The sequence below is a fragment of the Dermacentor albipictus genome, chromosome 7 (assembly GCF_038994185.2).
Source record: "Dermacentor albipictus isolate Rhodes 1998 colony chromosome 7, USDA_Dalb.pri_finalv2, whole genome shotgun sequence".
NCBI classification, from domain to species: Eukaryota; Metazoa; Arthropoda; class Arachnida; order Ixodida; family Ixodidae; genus Dermacentor; species Dermacentor albipictus.
Window position 1 is genome coordinate 93765634 of NC_091827.1, and position 21675 is coordinate 93787308.

At 48.3% G+C, this 21675-nt stretch overlaps 1 long non-coding RNA gene across 1 annotated transcript in view; it reads right to left on the bottom strand.

Annotated features, from left to right (window-relative positions):
• Positions 1-3512: 3512 nt before the first annotated feature.
• LOC139048090 (uncharacterized) overlaps positions 3513-21675 on the bottom strand; it is a 99959-nt gene continuing 81796 nt past the window's right edge. The window contains exon 4 of the long non-coding RNA XR_011507482.1: positions 3513-3658. This is a non-coding gene — a long non-coding RNA (uncharacterized lncRNA). The remainder of the gene's footprint in view (positions 3659-21675) is intronic.

Below are 21675 nucleotides of genomic sequence, written 5' to 3' on the forward strand. Positions count from 1 at the left end.
AGGGGTATATGAGCTGGGCATCGTTCAAAGCACGGGAAGCTCAGAGTAAAATCTTATACGAAAAACGCCTGAGGAAATTGGACGATAACGGGTGGGCAGCGAAGGTATTTAAATGCCTATACAGAAAGAGCATTGACTCCCAATGGCGGAAAAGAACTAGGAAGCTAACCAGTAAGTATGCCTGACACGAGGACAAAGAAAGACAGAGCAATAAACAACAGGTTAAAAATGCCAAAGGTAAAAATTGGATAAATTTAATGGAAAAGAAGAATAGTGTTGAACTATATCGATACTGGAAACAGCTGCTCAGGAAGGAAGCATTTTATGATTACTCAAGAGGCAGTGCCCTACTCTTTGAAGCTAGGTCAGGATGTCTTAGAACGCACAGCTCTAAAAAGAAACTTAACGAATAAAAAGACACATGCACTGTGTGTGGTAAATCTGTAGAAATAATAGAACACCTCATACTAAAATGTGATGGTATCCATCCCGATGTCGATGCGGGCACAGTCACGCTTCCAGAGGCCCTAGGGTTTAGAGATAACAATAGTCATATAAACATGCGGTGGAAATCAGCAAAAAGCAATTGGAAGATTGGCGGCTCAAAAGCAGAGGTGACATAAGGTTAAAAGTGTAGGAAGAAGTAGTTGAAGAAAATGGCAAATTTTAGTAACTAACAACACAGCTAAACAAAAATAAAAAGCTGAGCATGCTGGCAACTGCCATCACCTCATTTCAAAGGGGGCACTCCTACCTTCCATCCATCAAGCCATCATGTTAGCTGACGCATGCACATGTATATATATGCACATCATGGGCTATGTGATGCAGGTTCTTGTGTTCAATGGTTCTGACGGTTCTCTGAGGCGGAGCCTCCAAGAACCTGATTGAGGACAAAGCCGTTGGTTTGAAAAACACACACACAAACTTTCATTCAAACTAGGAAGAGGCATGAAGTAAATAGAAGGAAATAGAAAGTATGCATAAAAAAAACACTCAAACAGACATCACGGCAGTAAGAAACACACTGAGGGCTATGGTGGCATTAAAAAGTGCGCGAGTCCGGGCTGACAACGATGGCAGGGATGCATAACAGTCTCGACGTGGAGACGCGGTGACAAGCTGATGAAAGAAGCTACGCCGGTCTCACCAAAGGTCAGGGTGTTGACCCGCTGATCAGGCGACCAGAACACCCGAGCTCTGGCTTGGAGATAGAAGGCAGGCAGCTTGGCAGCACTGGGCGTAGAACTCAGGCCCGTAGGCCGACTGCTCTCATCCTGCCCACGAGCGCAGAAGTTCGCCGGCCTTGGGCAGCTGGCGGCACGATCGGGTAGAGCAGCGATGCACAGGAACAGGTTGGCAGGAGGCCCCAGTCGGGTGAAGTCCTCTTGGCTTGGGTCCGGAACCCGACAACCCATCTTCAAGTCCCAGTCCGGTGGTCGACTTTCTCCAGGCGTTGCTTCCTGGAACTCTCCCGGCGTCTCCCCCTTCTGCCAGCGTGCCTCTCGTTTTCTTCCACTCTGGCCAATTAGTCGTTTTCTGATTGGCTGTTTGACGCTCCGTGGTTTCTCCGAATTGGTTGGCATTTTTCTCTTGTTTTCTTTTCTTGCACCGCGCGTTCACGTGGCAGACGCTCTTCGGCGTTGTCGTTTTCTCCAGCACAGAATTCGCCTCAGTGCGCACACTCCCGGTCATCTGCTTCTGTCCTTTCTGACCACCACACCATGTCGCGCACTTCACACATCACAGGCTAATAAAGAAGTGTTGTTTGAGGTATGGGCTGGTGTGGTTCACTTTGCAGTTCTCCGGCGCCCACGGCATAGTCAGGCAGGCACGACGGCGAATACAACACAACCCTTGTGTGCTTGCGTACATGGTGTCGAAACACACCAAAAGCCTGCTGATGCAGACGCCCTTGCACGGTGTTAAGACTTTGATCAACTCGAGAAGAAATGTAGTGTGGGCAGAGTATAAATATAAGTGTCCCGTTCTGTATTCCTGTTCTGCAATGCAATATTTTATCAAACAATTTTATTCCCTGCTTTTTTCCTATGTTTTTCTAGTGTGCCTTATTTAGGTACCCAGTCACCATATTTTGAACTCTTTCTAATGCTTTTTTTTTTTACATCGTTGTGAAGCCATGGGTCCCATGCCGTACAAGCGCACTCGTGCATGGAGTGCATATTTGCTTGATATAGAGGCCGTTTGGTTTCCTGCGGGAAACACATGGTATTTTGGCGCAGGAAAACCAACACTCTGAAGGCCTTTGCTGTGACAAAGAATATGTAGGTGCCATATATAATCCTGACCATACATAATCAACTGCACGTTGCATACAGGCAATGCACAGTTGACCAATCTACAAATGGCGCAGACGGCCCTGGTCCGCAAGAAAAGTTGATGTTACCCTTTCAATTAGTAGTTTTTCTATCTCAGAAGTTCGCAATCCCACCAATGTTTACGACATGGTGTCTTCCTTGCCACACGAGCTCCACTGAGCAGATATGTTTATTTTTCAAATAACTAACACAATCTTTCTTACAGGGTGCTCATATTGCTTAGGTTTAAAACAAAGACGTTTCTTGTTCGTTTTGCATGCAACGATTTGATTTTCAAGCATTAGATGGAGTGAAATGTTTTCTTTATATGCCACATTGCACATGTGCAACGGTAGGCCGTGGTGTCCCACTGAACCCCTGTTGCACATATGCAACATGACTCCATCCTCCTTATTAGCAGTGTGATGATGTCATTTTGCTGTGCTAAAGACAAACTATATGCTTTTCAAGTGTACTAAAATTGCGATTAATTTATTTTAATGGAATCTGCAGGATGGCATTTCGTTTTTGTTCTATGGATTGCCGAGAACACGACAAAAGCGTTTCCTCGGAAATGACAACTTATACAGAGTCCGAGGATGAGGTCATGGCCTCCACAACAGGCTTGAGAGTGACATATGCAAAGAAGCGCTATACGTGGAAGAAAACATCCTTTCAGCAGCCAGGAAGTTGCTTCAAAAATGACTCGCCTTTGCCTGCCTCTGAGCCTCTCACAGCAAAGCAGCTTTTTGACTTGCTTGTGTGAAGAATGATGCTGACACATGTCGTGATAGAAACGAACAAATACTACATGAAAAAAAATGGAACAGCTCTAGGCATGAGACTTGAACTCACTTATGTGCTTGGAATGTTTTTCCATATCGACCTCGTGGATATGCACAAAGTATGCGCATACTGGGAACAGGGGAGATGGTATGAGCTGGTTGCACAAGTTATATAACGGAACCGATTCAAGAGGATAACAAGTCATTTGCACTTTGTCAACAATGATGCTGCGACAGGAGAAACAATGCAAGACAAATGCTGGAAAGTGCGCCCCTGGTTTTCAGAACTGCGCGAAAACATGCAGAAAATTCTACAGGAAACAAAATCTTGTATTGAGATTTTTATTCCTTTCTATGGAAGGAAGGTCGCCTATACAACAGTACCTGCCAAACAAGCCAAAATGCAAGTGGGTTCTGAAGCTTTTGGGCCCGGGCATGAGAGTTCGAGCTCTGCTACGACTTCGATGTCCAGCATTAAGCAAGTGTCTGGTGATCAAGGTGGATATGAGCTCGGTCTTGGTGCAGGAGTTGTCATCCAGCTGTGTTCTAGTCTCCCTGACGACAAAAATAAGCTCATTATTGGTGGTAACTTTTTTTCAAGTACTCATTTGGTAAGCGAGCTAACATACAGAAATCTCTTACATTGGCACTGTGAGAGAGAACAGACTGCAATCATGCAAGCTGATGAATGAGAAAGAAATGAAAAACGAGTTGTGGCACATTGGATTTCTACATTGCATCATGTGGCAAGCGAAACACAGTTGCTGTGAAGTGGTTTGACAGCAGGCCAGAGACACTCATTTCCAATTGTGTTGGCGCTGAACTAATAACAACCATAAAAAGATGGGACAAAAAGCATAAGACACACATTCCAGTTGAATGCCCTGCTATTCTGCCGATGTACTATAGTGAGCAATATGAGCGGGAACACAGGAGCGCATGTAAGATAGCCTCAAACCCTGCTATGGGCGATACGTGGCGGCCGCCGAAGGAACCGAAGTGGAAAGGAGGACGCTGTTCTAATAACTGTTGGCACTCCCAACATGCGTCTCTGTATACAAAGTGCCGGACTTCGCATCGCCAGTGCACATTGATAAAGCTTTGGATATTGCGGTTGCTGATAACTTGTGCACCGAAGCGTGGCCAATTGCACCACTATCTTAAAGTGTAAACGTTCGAGAGCTAATTCCCTAGAAAATCTGTCCTCTATCTGGAACGCGTGACACGATGCGCTTCATAAAGTTTACATCAGGTCCTACAGGAGTATATCTTAATATACCTTACGCTGTCACAGAGTGCATGCCTGCATCCCTATCGGGATGGCCGCCAGTGTCACCCCAGCTACAGCGCCGGTTGCACGGCGATGGGGAGAGAGCGCTCCCCATTGTCCCGAGCTCGCACGACCTGTTTGGTCACGTGTGTCGCCTGAGCGCGGCAGAGGGACGAGGCGGCTCGGCGAGTGGCAGAGCGGCTTGGAAGACGGAGCAGGTCTGTCGTGCACCGGGAGCCAGCTGAAGATGTGGTCGGCAGGCTGAAACCTCCAGGCCGAAGTCTTCGCCGTTCGACCGACAGACGGTGCAAATCCGTCAGGATCTTCGGCAGCGAGGTACCAGCAGCCAGACTCTCTTCAGACCGGGATCTCGGCAAGCACGCCACAGTTAAGCCTCGTGTTCCAGCCCACTCTCAAAACTTTCCGCCGGACTGTCTTTTTTTTTATCGCGTTTCATCTTTTATTTATTTTTCCATCGCGTGTTAATTATTGTATGTTCTGTTAGTGTAGTGTTTGCCGCGTTTATTGTCACGTGTATTTTTCATTTTTGTCGCGTATTTTCTTGTTATTTCGCGAGTGTTAATAGCTCCCACGTGGTGGGCTTAGTGTCGTGCGAGTGGCGTCAGGGCGTGCGTTGTGTGACCCGCACGCCTTTCGCGAACTAGGCCCCACTGCTGGTAATTTGCACGTTCTTTTTTCGAGTATGTCTCGCGCATGATTTTATTTTATTAAATTGAATGTGAGTGTTTTTACGTCGCCTCCCGTCTCATGCCTCTGGTTCACGGTCGATCAGGCGTGGACCTTATCGCCGGTCAGCAGTCGAACCCTCAATAAATGCACGCGGGTAGGGTTTGTGGTCGCCCCATCCCCTCCGGTTCGGGGAGTGCGACTAGCCCACCACCAATCCTTGACATACGCTAAACGCAGGAACGGGCGCTTAAGAGCTTTAAAAAACATTGTGACTGAAAGAAAGTCCCCGCTGCAAGTTACTGTGCACGTAACAGTCTCATCGGCTATCGGCAGCCAGTAAAATGCCCTAAGCCGCCATCTTTGACAAACGCAGGTGCAGTGGGAGTGACAAAAGTTAGCGGATGAGCGCCCCTCTTTCCCCTCCGTTTTCAACAGTGCCAACAGCGTATCGCTCTAACTCGGTTTCGAGGATATTTGCCATGCGTTAATGTGTTCCCGCTCATATTGCTCAAGATAGTACAACATGTCAGTGGGTGGTGTTGACCTAGACAAGATGTGCTACAGTTATCGCTTTCCAATGCGGGCAAAGCGATGGCACATGTACATCTTGTGGCAGACTGTCAAATTGGCCACAGTGAATGCATGGTTTCTGCATAAACGTCATGCACAACAGCAAGGCAGTAGTACAATGCCTGTGTAGTTTTCTCTTGCCACGACACTGGTACTTTGGAGAAAGCGTGCACCTGGACGACCATCTCCGCAATATCTCCCCGCTCGTTAAGAAGTTCCTCAGTGCAGTACCACGAAATGTCCAAAAGGACGGAACACAGCATTGGCCACTTTGGAACGAGCGCAGAACCAGATGCAAGGCATGCAAATGGGGCTACACCTTTGTTTCTTGCTCAATGTGCCACGTGTACCTGTGCCTGAACAAATACAGTAATTGTTTTATCTACTTCCACCAGGCTTAGAACACCTACCGACAATCCAGTGTGGATCATTGTATCATTCTTGCAATCGAAAAAAAAAAATTGTGCAAGCTCAGCTGAAATTGAGTGCTCCTTGTACATTACGTTCCATCACTGCACAGTGTTGCATATGTGCAACAAGTTGTAATTTCAAATAAAACTGTTTGCGACTACTTCAATGGCGTCTGTACAGTTATTTTCGTTTTGAATGCATGCATACAACTTGTCTTCCTGCATTCTTTGCGTTTTCTGGGACTGGGAATTGCTTCATTAAGAAGATACCGATGTACCATATAAACCGGTGTACAAGTCAAGATTTTGTCTTAAAAACAGCGAGTGAAAGTCGCCCCTCGTCTTATACAGCAGCCATTAGCAGAATGTGAGTCGCAGCCTGGCAACCCGCGGCATACCTGTTCACGAACAGATAGCCAAAGCCGTGTCCACGTCCAAACGCGATTACTTGCATTGTTTTTTTCGTTCCCTGGCTGTTAGCCTTCACGTGCGCCGTTTTGTTTGACCTCGTGTGCAATTCCGCGTTAGCAATGAGTAGCGGCAGTTTACAGCGGCTTTCAAGAAGAAAGTTAAAGAGTTCGCTGCAGCGAACGGGAACATGGCTGCTTAGCGCATGTTCGGCATTTCAGAGAAGAGCGTGCGGTATACGCTCCTGACAGTGGAGTTTCCCGGCGACGGCCACGCCACCTGTAGCGTCGAAAGCGCAACTCTGGTACTGATCAAACTTCAGTTGACGGCGTAGTGGCGCACGTGTTCTTATGGCCGCGTGTAATTCAAAACTTCGGAACCACGTGTGCCATCGTCCTGCTGGTAAACGTTCTTATACCGCGCTTTTACGATGGCAAATGTGCAAGATATCGAAAACAGCCTAGGAGAGAGAGAGAGATAAACTTTTATTTATAAACGATTTACGTGCAGTGGTCGGAGACCCTTTAGTCCAAGGCCCCGCTGGCCTCGGCCGCCCGCTTGACCTGTGTTATGAAGGACTGTTGTCCCGCCAGGTCTGAGCTGGTTAGCTGTGCCTCCCATTGCTCCATTGTGTGGCGTGTTTCATCAAACGGGTGTGATTCACAATCCCAAGTAATGTGTTGTAGTGTTGGTATGCCTCCGCACCACGGGCAGTCGGGCCTGTAGCGAGTGGGGAACATGGCATTCTGTAATTTAAGGTGGGGGAATACCCCAGTCTGAATTTTGCGCCAGCTGGCGGCTTCCTCTCCACTGAGTTGTGGATGAGGGGGAGGGTACTTTTTTCTAGTTGCACGCTGATGAGCGAGAATCTCCCGGGCATTCGTTGGATTGGGGTCATTACAGTTGCTACCTGGGACCGTCCCAGTCGAGTCGGCCCGGTTAATAATACCTCGGGCTAGCGAATCGGCCAGTTCGTTCCCCTCAAGGCCTGCATGACCTGGACACCATAGGATCCGGTGATGATGGGCGAATTTCGTCGGTATTATTGAGTGACATGTTTTGGTCACGTGGCCCTTGAGAAAAAGGCGACATGCTTCTTGTGAATCTGTTATTATGGTGACGCTCTTTTGCGTGCGTTCCGCGTGAGCGAGGGCCATTGCCACGGCGAAAGTTTCGGCAGCAGCGGGAGTACCTGCCCTAACGGAAGCCGTAAATTGTTGCCGTGCTTTCGTGTCGATGATTGCCACTGCGTACCTCCTGATGTTCATTTGGGCATCACTGGCGTTCGAGTGCACGTTCGAATACGCGGCTGCGTCTGTGTATATTGTGTTGTACGTGGGATTATTTTCATACATTGTTCTAATATGTTGTACACGTGCTTTTCGCCTTGCTTTATTGTATTCAGGGTGCATGCTTTTGGGTATGGGTGCCACTGTTATTCGAGCTCGTGTTGAGGGTGGTAGTGGTAATAACTGTTCGCTGATAAATTGTGGGTGTGGGGAAATACGTACCCTTGTCAGTAGGGCCCGTCCTGCGTGAGTGTAGCTCAAGCGTTCCCTCTGGGAGATTAGTGTGGCTTGTTTTAGTTCTTCGAATGTGTTGTGTACTCCTAAGGCTAGCAGGCGATCTGTGGGCGTCCCCTTGGGTAGTCCGAGGGCCGCTTTATATGCTGATCTTATTATGATGTCGACCTGCCTTTCCTCCTCGCGACTAAGGAAGTGGTAGGGCAGGCCGTACGTGACTCGGCTTATTACTAGTGCTTGGACGAGCCTCAGCGTGTCGTGTTCTTGCATGCCCACTTTCCTATAAGTTACACGACGGATCATTAGCGCAATGTTATTTGCGGTGGTTTTCAATGTTTTGATGGTGTGGGATGCGTTTCCGCTGCTTTGGAGCCAGAAACCCATAATACGCATCGCCTTAACTTCTTGGACCGTGTGTCCTTCCACAACGATGTTGACAGGCCCGTTGGATATGTAGCCCCTCGAGTGTACCCGAATGACCTGCGATTTTTCGGGGGCACATTTGAGGCCACTACTCCTCGAGAATTTGTCTACTTCCTCGGCTGCTTGCTGTAGCACTTGTTCTTTGTGTCCCAGAGAGCCCCTTGCTGCCCATAGCGTTATGTCGTCTGCGTACAGTGTGTAACCCAAATCGGGGATTTGGTCCAGCTGTCGCGCCAGGCGACACATCGCCATATTGAACAGCAAAGGTGAGATTATTGCCCCTTGGGGTGTTCCTCTACTGGGCATATTGAACTTTTGGGAAGTGATTTGACCGATTCCTATCGTGGCGGTGCGGTTGGCGAGAAAAGCCCGCACGTAGTTGTACGTTCGTTCTCCACATCCCGTCAATTCGAGTTCCTCCAATATTGTTTTGTGCGAAACGTTATCAAATGCGCCCTTGAGGTCTAGTGCGAGCACTAGTCTTTCCTATCCGCAGGCGATGTTAGCTATAACTTCTTCTCTGATCAGTAAGAATGCGTCTTGACAGGATAGCCCCGTACGGAACCCTATCATGGTGTTTGGAAACCATCTTATTTCTTCGAGGTACCGCTGCAGTCTTGTTTGTACTACTCGTTCGTACAGTTTACCCAGGCAGGACGTGAGAGAAATGGGCCTCAGAGCGCCTATTGAGGGGGTCTTTTTAGGTTTGGGGATCATGATAATTTTAGCGTGTTTCCATTCCGGGGGCAATTGGCCTTTGAGCCAGCTCTCGCCGTTGAATACTTCTGTGATTTTAGTCAGGACTCCAGCGTCCAGGTTCCGAAGCATCGCGTTCGTGATGGCATCAGGGCCAGGAGCCGAGTTTTTGGCGGCTGCTTGAGCTGCCTCAAAGACTTCTGCATATGTGAAAGGTTCATCTAATTTGGAATTCGCCTTTCCAAGGTATGGTCGCGTCTCGTTTGGGGCGTCTGTGTTTAATGGTGGTCCTATGTATCGTTCTTTCAGTTTCTCTAGTAGTTCCGCGTCTGTGCCTGGAAAACTGTCCGATATGATTTGGAGTCGTTTGTTGTTTTCCGTGCGTGTGCTATCCGGGTCAAGCATTCCACGAAGGATGCGCCACGTGCCAGCCGTTCCTAAGGTCCCCGAGAGGGACCCGCAGAACGTAGCCCACTCGTTTTTCGCTAATTCGTCAGCGTGTCGTTGCGCCTCCTCCGCCAGAAGTGTTATGCGGGCACGTAGCTGTTTGTTAAGGCGTTGCTTTTTCCAACGCTTAACTAATCTGTGTCTTTCGTCCCACAAGTTTACTAGGTGGGAATCGACCACGGGGGCGTCCGACGTACGCTCGATGGTTTTGGTAGTGTCCTTGTGTGTTGACTGGATGAGTTTTGTCCATTCTTGTATGTTGTCGGGAGTCGTTGCTGTGTCCAGGTTCCGTTGGAGCTCCCTGTATTTTGACCAGTCGGTTAATTTCGTTGTGCCAATTGTTCTACGTAATTTGGGGGTCGAGAGTGAAATACGAATCAGATCATGATCACTTCCCAAGTTTTCGTTTAGCGATGCCCACTCTGCGTCTTTGATGTTTAGCGTGTACGCGCGATCGGGTGCTGTGTCCCTGCTCACGCTGTTACCTGTGCGTGTGGGCGTGCCTATGTGGTTTGCTGTCTGCATGCCGAGGTTCTCAACCGATTGCTCAAGTAGGGCTCCTTTAGGGGATGTGGACGCGTAGCCCCACATTGTATGTGGCGCGTTGAAATCGCCTAATATCACCGTCCTGTCTTTGGTTCCCGCTATGGTCTTAGTGTCCGATAAAATTTGGGGTAGGTCCAGACCTTTGCTTTTAGGAGGGCTGTAAATGTTTGTTATGATGCTGTGTGCTTTGCCTCTTTTCCGCGGTAGCACGCTGATAGTTACGGAATTTGTTTCCCCGGTACGTTGGGGGAGGAATATCATTTGTGCCGTGATTGTCTTGCTCACCAACGTGGCAACTTTAGGATTTTGGGGGTCGCTCAGAACATAATAGCCCTGTAGTCGTGCCGGTTTGGGCCCAACCTCCTGAAGGCATATTATGTCCGGAGCTACCTGAGAGCTTTTAATAAATTGCTGGAGGGCTGCCGCCTTTCTAGCGAAGGATCGGCAGTTCCATTGCCAGATCTCTAATCGTTCCGGGTTGTTTGGTTTTGTTTTATCTTTAAGTGTAGTAGCCATGGTTCCCACTCGTTATTTATGCTTTTGACATCTCGGTGTCCGAGCCGTCCGTATCAATTATGCGGTGGGCCGTCTTGGTCTTGGCCGATCCGGCGCCGACTGCTATGGCGCGTTTCTTAGTGGTTGTGGTTTTGGCTGCGGTCTTTAGCTGCTCCGTCACTTGTTGTTTGTGCTTCTCGAATTCTACCAGCATTTGTGATTGGAAATCGAGGAGTTTCTGATTCACAAGGGTTATCATCTCGTGCATTAGTGATTTAGAGGTTTCTGCCAATAATAGTTGGATTTGGGCCATTGCGGGTGGCGCTTCGGCATTCGGTGTTTGTGGTGCTGGTGATTTTGGTTCACTACGTGCGAGAGTGTTCGTATATGAGGTGATTTGCGTCGGTTCTGTGGCCGATTGTCTACGATCTGATTCAAGCTGTTGTATTTTTCGTGTGAGGCGTTCCTCTAACTCCTTAATTTTCTCGTCGGATCGCTGTCGTTTGCGTTCCTCGTCTCGAAGTTGTGCGCGTAGCTGAGCGTTTTCCTGTTTAAGTATTTCATAACCGGGATCTCGCTGTGTGTTTGGTGTATGTTGCGGAGCATTGGGAGATACAACCGTGGCCCAGCTCACCTGAGGCTTTTGTGACTGCTGGTGCTGCGGGGGCACTGGCGCTTGTGCGGCCCTGGTCAGCTCCCTGGATGGGCTCCTACTTCTTTTGCCGTTAGGAGATGTGGATTTGTGGCGATGGCTCTCTTCCTCGTTCTCTGAGCTGAACCATCGCAGTTTCTTCTGGCCCACTCGCTCTCGTGAGCGGGACTGACGATTGGTGTTCTTGGAGCGAATGTTCTTTAGTTTCTGTGGACACTGGTTGCTGCCAGTCTCGTGGCCTGCCGCCCCGCACACGGCGCATTTGAGCACACACTCGTGTCCAAGGGCGGGGGGATCCTTCAGGCCGCATTTTTTGCAGATGTTGATCGGGTGGGGGCACACATCCGGTCGGTGTCCCGCTTGGAAACATTCCGTGCATATTTGAACAGTGGGCTTGTATGGATGGAGTCGCATCTCTCCTCCCATGTAATAAATACATTTGGGAAGGGAGCCACCGGTGAACGTGATGAGCGCCGTGGATGACTTGCCTAGCATCCGAGCTCGTTCGATTTGAACTCCGTGTGACCGTACTCGCATGTTGGCTAGTAAATGTTCCATGGGTGTGTCCGCTGGAATGCCATGAACCACACCTCGATAGCAGTTGTCGGGGTCAGCAACGTATGTGTTGAATTGGTGCACGCGTCCGCTCAATTCGAGTAGCGTGATGCGGCGGAGTACGTTGGCCACTTCCGTGCTGCTCACCGATAGAATTATAATGTTCGATCCGGGGCGAGTGCGGAGGATGAAATCCATTCCTGTGATTCTCTCTCGCTTCACGGGTCCATCTTGAGTTCGACAGAGATGGTCTTGGATTGGTTGGCTTGCCTTGAGAATGGCACTCGCCAAGGTTGGTATTAGTATGTCTTTGATAGTTAATCCCTTTGTGGGACGCATGATGATTTTTACATCATCCTTTGGTAGTGCTGGCAGAGGTTTGCGCTTTGGATGGTGGAAGCGATTTCCTTGGTTCTCAGCCACACCATATGGATGGTCGTCGCGTTCCCCTCTCGCGAAGTTTGCCTGACTAGGTGAGCCGCGTTGCTTCTGAGATGGGGCTTCCTTGCCTTTTTCGTTCTTCTTACGTAGTTTCTTAGCTCTTTCTGATTCCACAATGTGCCAACTACCGCCAGTGCGGTCGGCCTTTGTCTGGTCGGTTTCGGTGAGGTTCTTGTCGAACTCGTGTTCCATCTCAGTGGATGAAGATTGTTCGTTATAATCATTCAGTGATTGCCCTGAGGCGGAGCACATTGGTGCCGGTGTTGTGCCGGTAGCCGTCGTTGGCTCTTGAGATGCCTTCTCAGACATTTTCTCTATCGTTGAGGCGGCAGTGGTCTCATAGACCACGCCTATAGGCGTAGCGAACGCCGTGCGTTTCTGTGAGCGTTCTTGCCGCGTTTGTTACCTGACGCAGCTGCGCCCGCTTCGGATCTTCAAACTTCGATATTGAGGTAAAAAATTCACCTACCGGTTTGAAAATGATGTCTGGGTGTAGATCTCGTCGAGTATAGTCCAGTCGATATCTTGGCTGTTGTCCTACGGTCATTAGAACGGGCGTAAATCGGGTTTCGGTGGAGCCGATGTGAGGCACGTCTGCTCCGTCTGGCCCCCACTGGCGTTCCACAGCCTAGGAAGAAAAGCGTGGGGACGGCGGTACTGCTGCGTCAAAGGCTGTAATGGCTGTGCACGGCTGCCTGCTCTCTAACTCTACAGATTTCCTGGCTGGCCATGGTTTTGTGCTCGCGCTTCCTTCCTGGAGGATCGCACTAGAAAGTATTGTAGTCAGTAGACTGAAGTTTTTGGTCAAGAAAGAGTCTTGCCAGGCTGCCGGCTTTCATATATTTGTAAATTCTCCATATCTTTTACAGCTATTTATTTTACTGTATACGAGGCGTACTGCATGGTGGCTGCAGGTGTTCTGGCTTGCATGAGTCACTCAGCGCTTCACGCTGTGTGGCTCTGCTTGGGTTCAGGTTGCCGGATACGGTCACCCGAGTATTGGCGGCCAAAGCGGCCCAAGCTTGGGTGCGCCAGTGCCTCAGCAGTTGTAAACAAAGTACTGCGGTTGCTTGTCAGAACACAGTCTAATAAAATTTTTGTGCAAGTTGTTTAAAAGAGCCTTTTAGTAATTCTAAAAGATATGGCGCTTATGATCACTAGTCAATGAGGCTTTGCAGCGTGTCAAAACAGTACCATGGAAGGACACGTTTTGTCTACGGCACCGGTCTACGGTAACTCGAATGGTTGGATAAGAACACCTACGGTTTCGTTTGTAGCAATTGCTACGAACGGGTGGATGTCCGATTTTCTCTTCTTTAATTACTTCTCTCCACCTTGCGGGTTTCTGCAGAACTATTACGTCAAACCCTTGCTTTGCTTCGTGTTGTCGACAAATTCGACTTCACCTTGCCATCTGCTAGCGGCCTGGTTAGGTAGAGTGGCTTCCCGGGAAAGGCAGTGGTCCCAGATTCGAGTCCCGGAACAGGATGAATTTTTCTTCAACTTTGAGGCTTTTCTTTTGAGGAACCCGTTTGGGTTTACTTTGTAGCAATTGCTACGAACAGGTGGATGTCTGATTTTCCCTTCTTTAGCTATGCTTAGCGCTTAATAAGCTCAGCCATGCCTGCACACTCAATTGAGCTGCTTGATCAAAGCATAATATGATAGTTGAGTGTACTCATGCTAGAGATACGCTGCAGTTGTGTTTGCCTTGGTGGAAATGACACATCTCACGATTTAGTTCTCATGATATGACTAATAAAAACAATCGGGCTCCTCGGTTAAACCCCTTTCTTCTCGTTTACTTCAACAGCACAGTCACACCGACGGTTTCATTCACGCTGTGAACGTGCCTGGCAGCATAGAGCTGTTCCCATTTACGACGAATGGCAGGGCGTATCCGACTGTCTAAAGTTAAGATTGGTCTGAAACCACACAGGAAAACTTGCGCCATTTGTTCGTTTCAAAACAAGCATGAACAAGCGATCACGTTGGCAGATCCGTGTGGGCAGCCTGAGTAGCGCGGTCCGTTAGTGTCAGTTTTGACGGAAAATGCCGCAAGATCGAGGCACTGACGATCGCTGCTCGGACGCACCGCCTGGGCAGTGTCAGGAGCATATTGGCGCGGACAGAAAGATAAGTTGTTCGCATGCAAACCGAGCAAAATGTCCTTTCGTGGACGTCATGCAGCACATCCACAGCTTGAGGACGCACTGGAGAATGTTGTGCGGCACCTTCGTGCGCAGTCGCTACCCGTGATTGTGCATTCAATTCAATGCAAAGCTTTCGAGCTTGCGCGTGAAGCAGGACTACGCCGAGAAGAGTTCAGCAAACTGAAGTTATGGGTGCATTGTTTTATGAGGCGCAAGGGATTTTCTCTCCGCCGCCGTCGTGTGTCGTCTCCCCTCCGTCTTTGTTTGCTGGCGCTAAATATGCTTTCGTTTTACCAACACGACCAACAACAAATGGCAATGCTGCCACAGGAGTTCACCGATAAGCTTGTCAGCTTCCAGCAGTATGTTATTCGGCTTCGAGAGGAGCATGATTACATGCTCGGACAAATTGCAAACGCTGACGAGACCCATGTCTGGATTGATACTTTCGGCTACCACGGTCAGTGAACACGGCGCCAAAGTCAACTTCTGTCAACTTCTGTCAACAGGAAGTGAGCCCTCGCGCTTTACTGTCATGCTTGCGTGCACGGAAGATGGCAGAAAGTTGCCTCCTTTTGCCAATTTCAAAAGAAAAACCATGCCGAAGGAAGCCTTCCCTTCAGGTGTTGCTGTGCGCGTGAATGAGAAAGGGTACATGGATGAGGCTATGATGATTGAATGGGTTCGCGTGGTGTGGAATCGCCGGCCCGGTGCACTGCTGCGTCATTACAGCATGCTGGTTTTGGATGCGTTTCGCGGTCACCCGACAGAATCAGTAAAGCGTGCGTGCACTCTTGGAAGCTAGGACCGACCTCGTCATCATTCCTAGTGGAATGACGTCTAACCTTCAGCTACTCGACGTCATACTAAACAAGCCCTTTAAGGACAGAGTGCAACAGGAGTACAATGAGTGGATGGCCGGCGACAATCCAAAGACGCCAACGGGTCGCCTACAAAGGCCTCCGCTTGCGACCGTCTGCAGCTGGGTGTTGTCGGCCTGGCGTTCTTTGCCAATGCCATGGTGCAGAAGGCTTTTAAGAAGTGCTGCATAAGCAACACGCTGGATGGAACAGAGCACGACGCACTGTGGGAGGCGGTGAGATGTCTTCCGACGACGCTGGTGAAAGTTTGGATTAAAAAGCCGCAGCTCTGGTGGTCCAGGGATGCAGCCAACATTGCAAATAAATGCGTTTCAGCAATATTTGCTTGTTTTCTATTTTTTCTATTTTCTTCAAGGCAAGGGGGTCGACCTATATACAGTTTATACGGTATTTGATCTCCGTGACAAGGGTAATGCAATTTCCTTGTATTGTGTAACTAAACTCGTGTAAATTTTGCCTTCTCGTAAAAAAACTTCGGGGCAGTCTTTTTGAAAGTAATGTGCATTTTCTAATGATCACACCGCTCAGCAATTTTTCTGTAGGTCTTCCTGTAAGGTAGTGCATGCAGCCCCTGAGCAGGGTTGCCAGATTTTGCTGCTTTGCGCCAAATTGGCTACTTTTTGAGGCTGTTGGCTGGAAAAGAACTGCCTTGGCTACTTGGCTACTTTTTTGGCTACTTTGAAATAGCTTGACTATTGTAAAAATTGGGTAGAAACTTGTGTAGCTCATATTATGCAGCAACATTCGCAAATATTTAGGCCAACGCACGACCACGGCACTTGAAATCTTTTCAACTGGTCCATCATCATCGTCAATCTTACTCGGGCGCTTTCATTTCATGCAAAGGATTTCGCACTAGCCCCTTTGGCCCTGGTGTCCTAAATATAGGACACATAGCAAAATACGCGACATGAGGCTAGAAACCAACCAAAACTACCAAAACAAGAACCGAAACAGAACTTGGGACATCGCTGTTGACATGGGCATCAATGCCGATGTTGTTGTGGCGTTTGCAACGACTGGAGACGACGACGAAAATGGCGGACGGCGCGGGCGACGGTAGTGAAGGTAAGCGAGATTTTGCGATTGGTTTACTCAACGACTAATTTGCATGCTGCCCCTGAGAATTACATACGTTCTTTTTAAGAACTTCGAGATGCTAAAATCATAGAGCAGCTTCTACATTGGGCTGTATGTCGGTCACAAGAGGCCACGAATGTCATGTCCTATATAAAGGACACCAGGGCTCAAGGGTTAGCGATCAGCGGGAGGTTTCACTGTGGGGCGTTCGGTGTTTACTTTTACGGGAGCAATAATTTCACGTTGTTTTTTATGTAGGTGCGACAATACCTACTGCGTTGTTCTACTCGGCAAGGAGATTGCCTCGCTCAAGAAGGCCACGTCTCGAAGATCCGGATATTATCTTTGCTGCACTGGGCAACGGCGATATATCGGACATCGACGATGACGAAGAAGAGGTAGACGAAGCAGGTGAGCTAGACGGTGCAGTGGACGGCGACTGGGACAACCAGCAGGAGCTATCTGACTCGTCTGACGAGGAAGAGCCGGATAAAGAGAGCGCTCGAGAGTACGGCTCCTGGTGCAGGAAACCATTTGAAAAGCCAGCTGCTGAATTCAAGCCGGTAGCTGACGAGAGCGAAAGCTATCGCGATCCTCTTCTCACGCCTTACGAGTATTTTTCAAAGTATGTGCCCAAAAGCGTGTTTATTGAGTTAGCCGACAAGACCAACACATACTCAGTTTTCCAAGATGGAAAATCAGTGCTGACAAATGAAGAAGAAATCAGAAAACTTATTGCACTTCATTTGAAAATGGGTGTTCTGCGCTATCCACGGCTGCGCATGTATTGGAAGCCTTCAATGAAAACAGAACTTTTGGCATCTGTAAACATGTGCAGGAATCGCTTTGAAAAGCTCAGGAACTGTCTTCATATTGTAGATGTAAATGGAGATCACAACAATAATGACCGCTTGTGGAAAGTGAGGCCACTTCTGAATTCATTTCAAGAAAGGTGCCATAATCTTCCTTTGGAGGAGCGCCTATGCATTGATGAACAGATCATTCCGTTCAAAGGGAAGCTTGATATCAAGCAATACATCAAAGGCAAGCCAAACCCCTGGGGTGTCAAAGTGTTCATGTTGTGTGGTGCGTCGGGAATAATTTATGATTTTCTCGTTTACCAAGGCTCCACAACAGAACTTAGCTCAGAAATCAAGAAAACGTTCGGAGTAACAGGCGCCTTTGTTCTCCATTTAGCATCCAGGATACCTGGTGGCATCGGGCACAAGTTGTTTTTTGATAACTATTTCACCTCCCTGCCTGTGCTCCGTGTGCTGCTTGAGAAAACAATTTATGCTGCTGGCACTATTCGCCAGAACAGAACTGAAAAATGCCCTTTGAAGACGGAAAAACAACTGAAAAAAGAAGGAAGAGGGTCATCAGACTACCTTGTGAGCAGCAACGGAAAAATTGTGATCACACGATGGATGGACAATCGAGCAGTAAACCTGGCATCGAATTTTGTTGGCGTTGATGATCTAGGCGATGTGACAAGGTGGAGCAAAGCAGACGGGGCTTTCATAAATGTGAAACGCCCAGCAGTTGTGCAGCAGTACAACGAAAGCATGGGGGGAGTAGACAAGACAGATTTTTTGGTGTCCCTCTACAGGACCTCAATTCGATCAAAGAAATGGACACTGCATGTAATAACGCACTTTTTCAATCTGTGCGTCACAAACTCGTGGTTGGAATACAAGCGCCATGCCGAGCACCAAAAAATCAAGATGAAGGATCAAATGGATTTACTAGAGTTCACTCTGAATGTAATAGAGAGCTTGGCAAAAGCTTGCTCTGCCGGGTTGCCACGGAAGCGCGGATGGCCATTTTCCTCTCCACTTCAGCCGCTGAAGAGGCCGAACTTGATTGAAGTGAGGCCAATCCAAGACATTCGGTACGACCAAACTGGTCACTGGCCTTCAGTAGAGGAAGAGCAGCAGCGATGCAAGCTTGAAGGATGCAAAGGCAAGCCCAAGGTGAAGTGCCAAAAGTGCAATGTGCACCTTTGCTTATCTGCAGCAAAGAACTGCTTTCGAGCCTTCTATACGCAATAGCCTAAGCCTTTGCTAGAAAAAGCTCCAAACAACTGTTTCTGTTTGAAAATAAACTTCAGATTGCAACTTTGTGTTTTGATTTCTGACAACCTCCAAGCCCTGATGTCCTATATATAGGACATGATCCAATCTCGAACACCAATGAGTCCAAAAGGTAATATTTGATTGTAATATGCTTTATGTTGGGTAATTAGAGTACTTAAGGCAAAAAAAAAATTTTCCGCGCCATAAAAATAATTCAGGGCTGAAAGGGCTAGGGACGTCACAGCGTGTTCCATCTTTGCATTGACGTTCTGCGTCAGGCCTGCTTTGTGCTTCTTCGATTTTCAGAGTTCTGACTGCCATCGGGCTACCAGCTAGTTCCGGTCCTGAAAGGAAGTCACGTAACCTGGAATCCTAAGACCACCCGAAGCTGCCCGAAGTTTCCAAAATCGAACACTCGGACAGCTGGCCGCGTTATAAACGTAAACATGCCACCCGCATGGCAACGGCCGGCGCGCTCTCGGCATAGTCGGTCCACTTATGCGTTGCCAGCTTGAAAATATACAGCTGTATTCGGGAATACAACCACTTTTGCTAGATTTCGTGTGACTGTCCATCTCACATTGCAGAACGTAACAAATGGCCTGCGACGCGTCCGATGCCAAGACGCCAAATCGCACGCAAATAATCGCGAAAGCGATCGCTCGAGGATGCCTCGAGCTTTGACATTCCCTCCTCAAATGATTGCCAAGATTGACTCAAACATTTACACCTGAACTGCAGCTGTGATTCTGATTTGTGATAATATTCTAGTCATATTACATACTGATCAAAGCTCTGCTAGCTGTAGTCATTTATACGCGTTTCATAATATTTTTTGTATGTTCCTACATTTACTCAAAGCAGCTTTCAGCGTTGGCTTTGACAATGTCTTCAGTCACACAATAAATGAAAATGCAACGTTTTTTCATAACGTGGCTACTTTGTTGGCTACTTTTCTGTATCTGGCCAAAGTTGGCTACCTTTCTGGCTACCTTCCGAGATTTTTTGGCTACTTTTTACATTTTGGACCTGGCAACCCTGCCCCTGAGTCATTGATTTATCTGTATAAAGCACAGTCATATGCAAATAAGTGCACTGAAGAAGATGGTCCACTGCACATATGATTTGTGTAAATCTAATACAACAAAGGCCCCAGAACAGATCACTGTACTACACCTGACATAACCTTAACCTCATGTGATCTAACATTGCTTACGATTACTGACGTCGTGTACTTGAGTATTCTTTGATCCACAAGAGGACCGCCCTGCCTACATTGCACCATGCCAGTTTTTCAAGCAACGCAGAGTGAGGAACAAGATTGAAGGCTTTCTAAAAATCTATGAAGATTGCATCGACTGACAAATCCTTATCTAGGGAATTTGCCAAGTTATGGAATAGTTCCGCAAGTTGGGTGGCGCAGGAACGGGCACTACGAAAAGAGTGTTGTTGCAGGAACAGCAGACATTCGGCATTTAAAATGTGTCATAATGTGAGTAAAAACCACGTGTTCAAGTACTTTGCATACCTATTAGTAAGCGAAATTGGCCTGTAGTTTGAAACCACATCATGAGGTTCCAACTTATGCACAGGAACAATGTTGTCTAATTTCAAGTCATCAGTCAAAGCACACTCAAGTGACTTCTCGAAGGTAATAAATATTTGGAAAAATATTGAGCACTCAAAGAAAAGAATGCAGGGGATAATTCGTCTGGTACTGCTGCTTTACGTATCTCAAGGTCTTTTAGTAGTAATTCTATTCCCTGCTGATTAACTGTTGTAGCTTCCATGGGCACTTAGCACAATTTACCAAAGCCAAATACAGCTTCATCGCCAGTTTCCTTATATGCGAAAACCGAGCTGAAAAAGGAGTTGAGACATTTGGCCTTATTGATCAGCCTAGAACGACACTACAGCCAGCAGCACGACCTCTCCATTAAATGGAAATGTTCTATCTGCAGGCTCATTAAAGAAAGCTCAAGAAGCATTGCCTCTCACTACTGGCATTTCGAGCATTCAGCAGCTATGAGGCGAGCATTCAGCAGCTATTCAGCAGCTATTCAGAGCTATGGCAGACCGGATGGCGCGACCCTCCTCACTGGCTCTGCTTCTGGGCCGAGCGCAAGCAATTTATCAAACATTCGGACTATAATATTACTCTAAATTAGCCGTCGGCCAAAAATGACTGCACCAAGTGCAAAAGTTCATTCACTTCCCATGTCTCTCTCGAGGAATGTTATATTAAAAATCATAAGCTAAGGGTGATGTAGCAATGCGCGGCCTGTAACACAGCCCAGTACCCAACTTCGCATTCAATCTCGTTGCACTTCGCGAAGTGCCACAAAAAAGGTTCCTCAGGACAGTTTACAGGGGCCGGATGGTCATCCCGGCCTGCATCCACGAGATCTGAAGGGTACTAGCACTCTCATGCTCTTGTTACACCCGTCGACATCTAAATTCAGTCATAAAAAAAACCCCTTCCTCCATAACCAAAATTCGGCTTATACCTCCAACTTCTAGCTCCAAACCATTTAGCTCACCCCCAATTAATTCATCCCCAATTAGCCCCCTCCCCAAAAAAAAACAAGCTTAAGTCACCCCATCATTGGGACATAACAAAAATCTGCCGCGTCACGTCAGCCAGGCTTTGGTTGGGGGACTGTGCCTTCAACTATCGAACGTGCCTTTGCATCCCTGGGAGGACAACATGGGATATCGGCTCTCTTGTCACTTCAGCTCAATACCAAAACATAGAAGTGGAGGTTAAGAGCGAGCTAGACGTCGCGAAGGGCAGTGGCAACAATGAGTGGACCGGGCTCTTACCATCTTTTGGTGGGTCACGGCCACGGTCGAAATACAGGAGGGGGCATTGCAGTCACTACGACTGCACTTTTCTTCGTCCTCCTCCTCGTCCAGTGAGGAGGAGCCCACGCGCGCCCTTGAAAGGACGCCAACTCCAAACCAGGGCTCTCCTCGGCGGTAGACTGCCCTGCCGGCAATGCCTGTGTGCCACCAGGGTCTAGCGAGTGCGCATTGGAGTTGGACGAATCTCGGGGGTCCCCTCAGTCATCATCCACTGGGCCGATAGGCACGTCGGGCCGGACACCGTGGGGTATGGTGCAACACGTCGGCACTTACCACCCTCTGCCGGGAGGGGAGAGCTTGGCAGCCGTTGGTTCACACCATGGCCACCGTCACCCACTGCACCAGAGCCCCGATCCGGCTACACGGGGGGAGGTGTTCCTGTGGCACTAGAG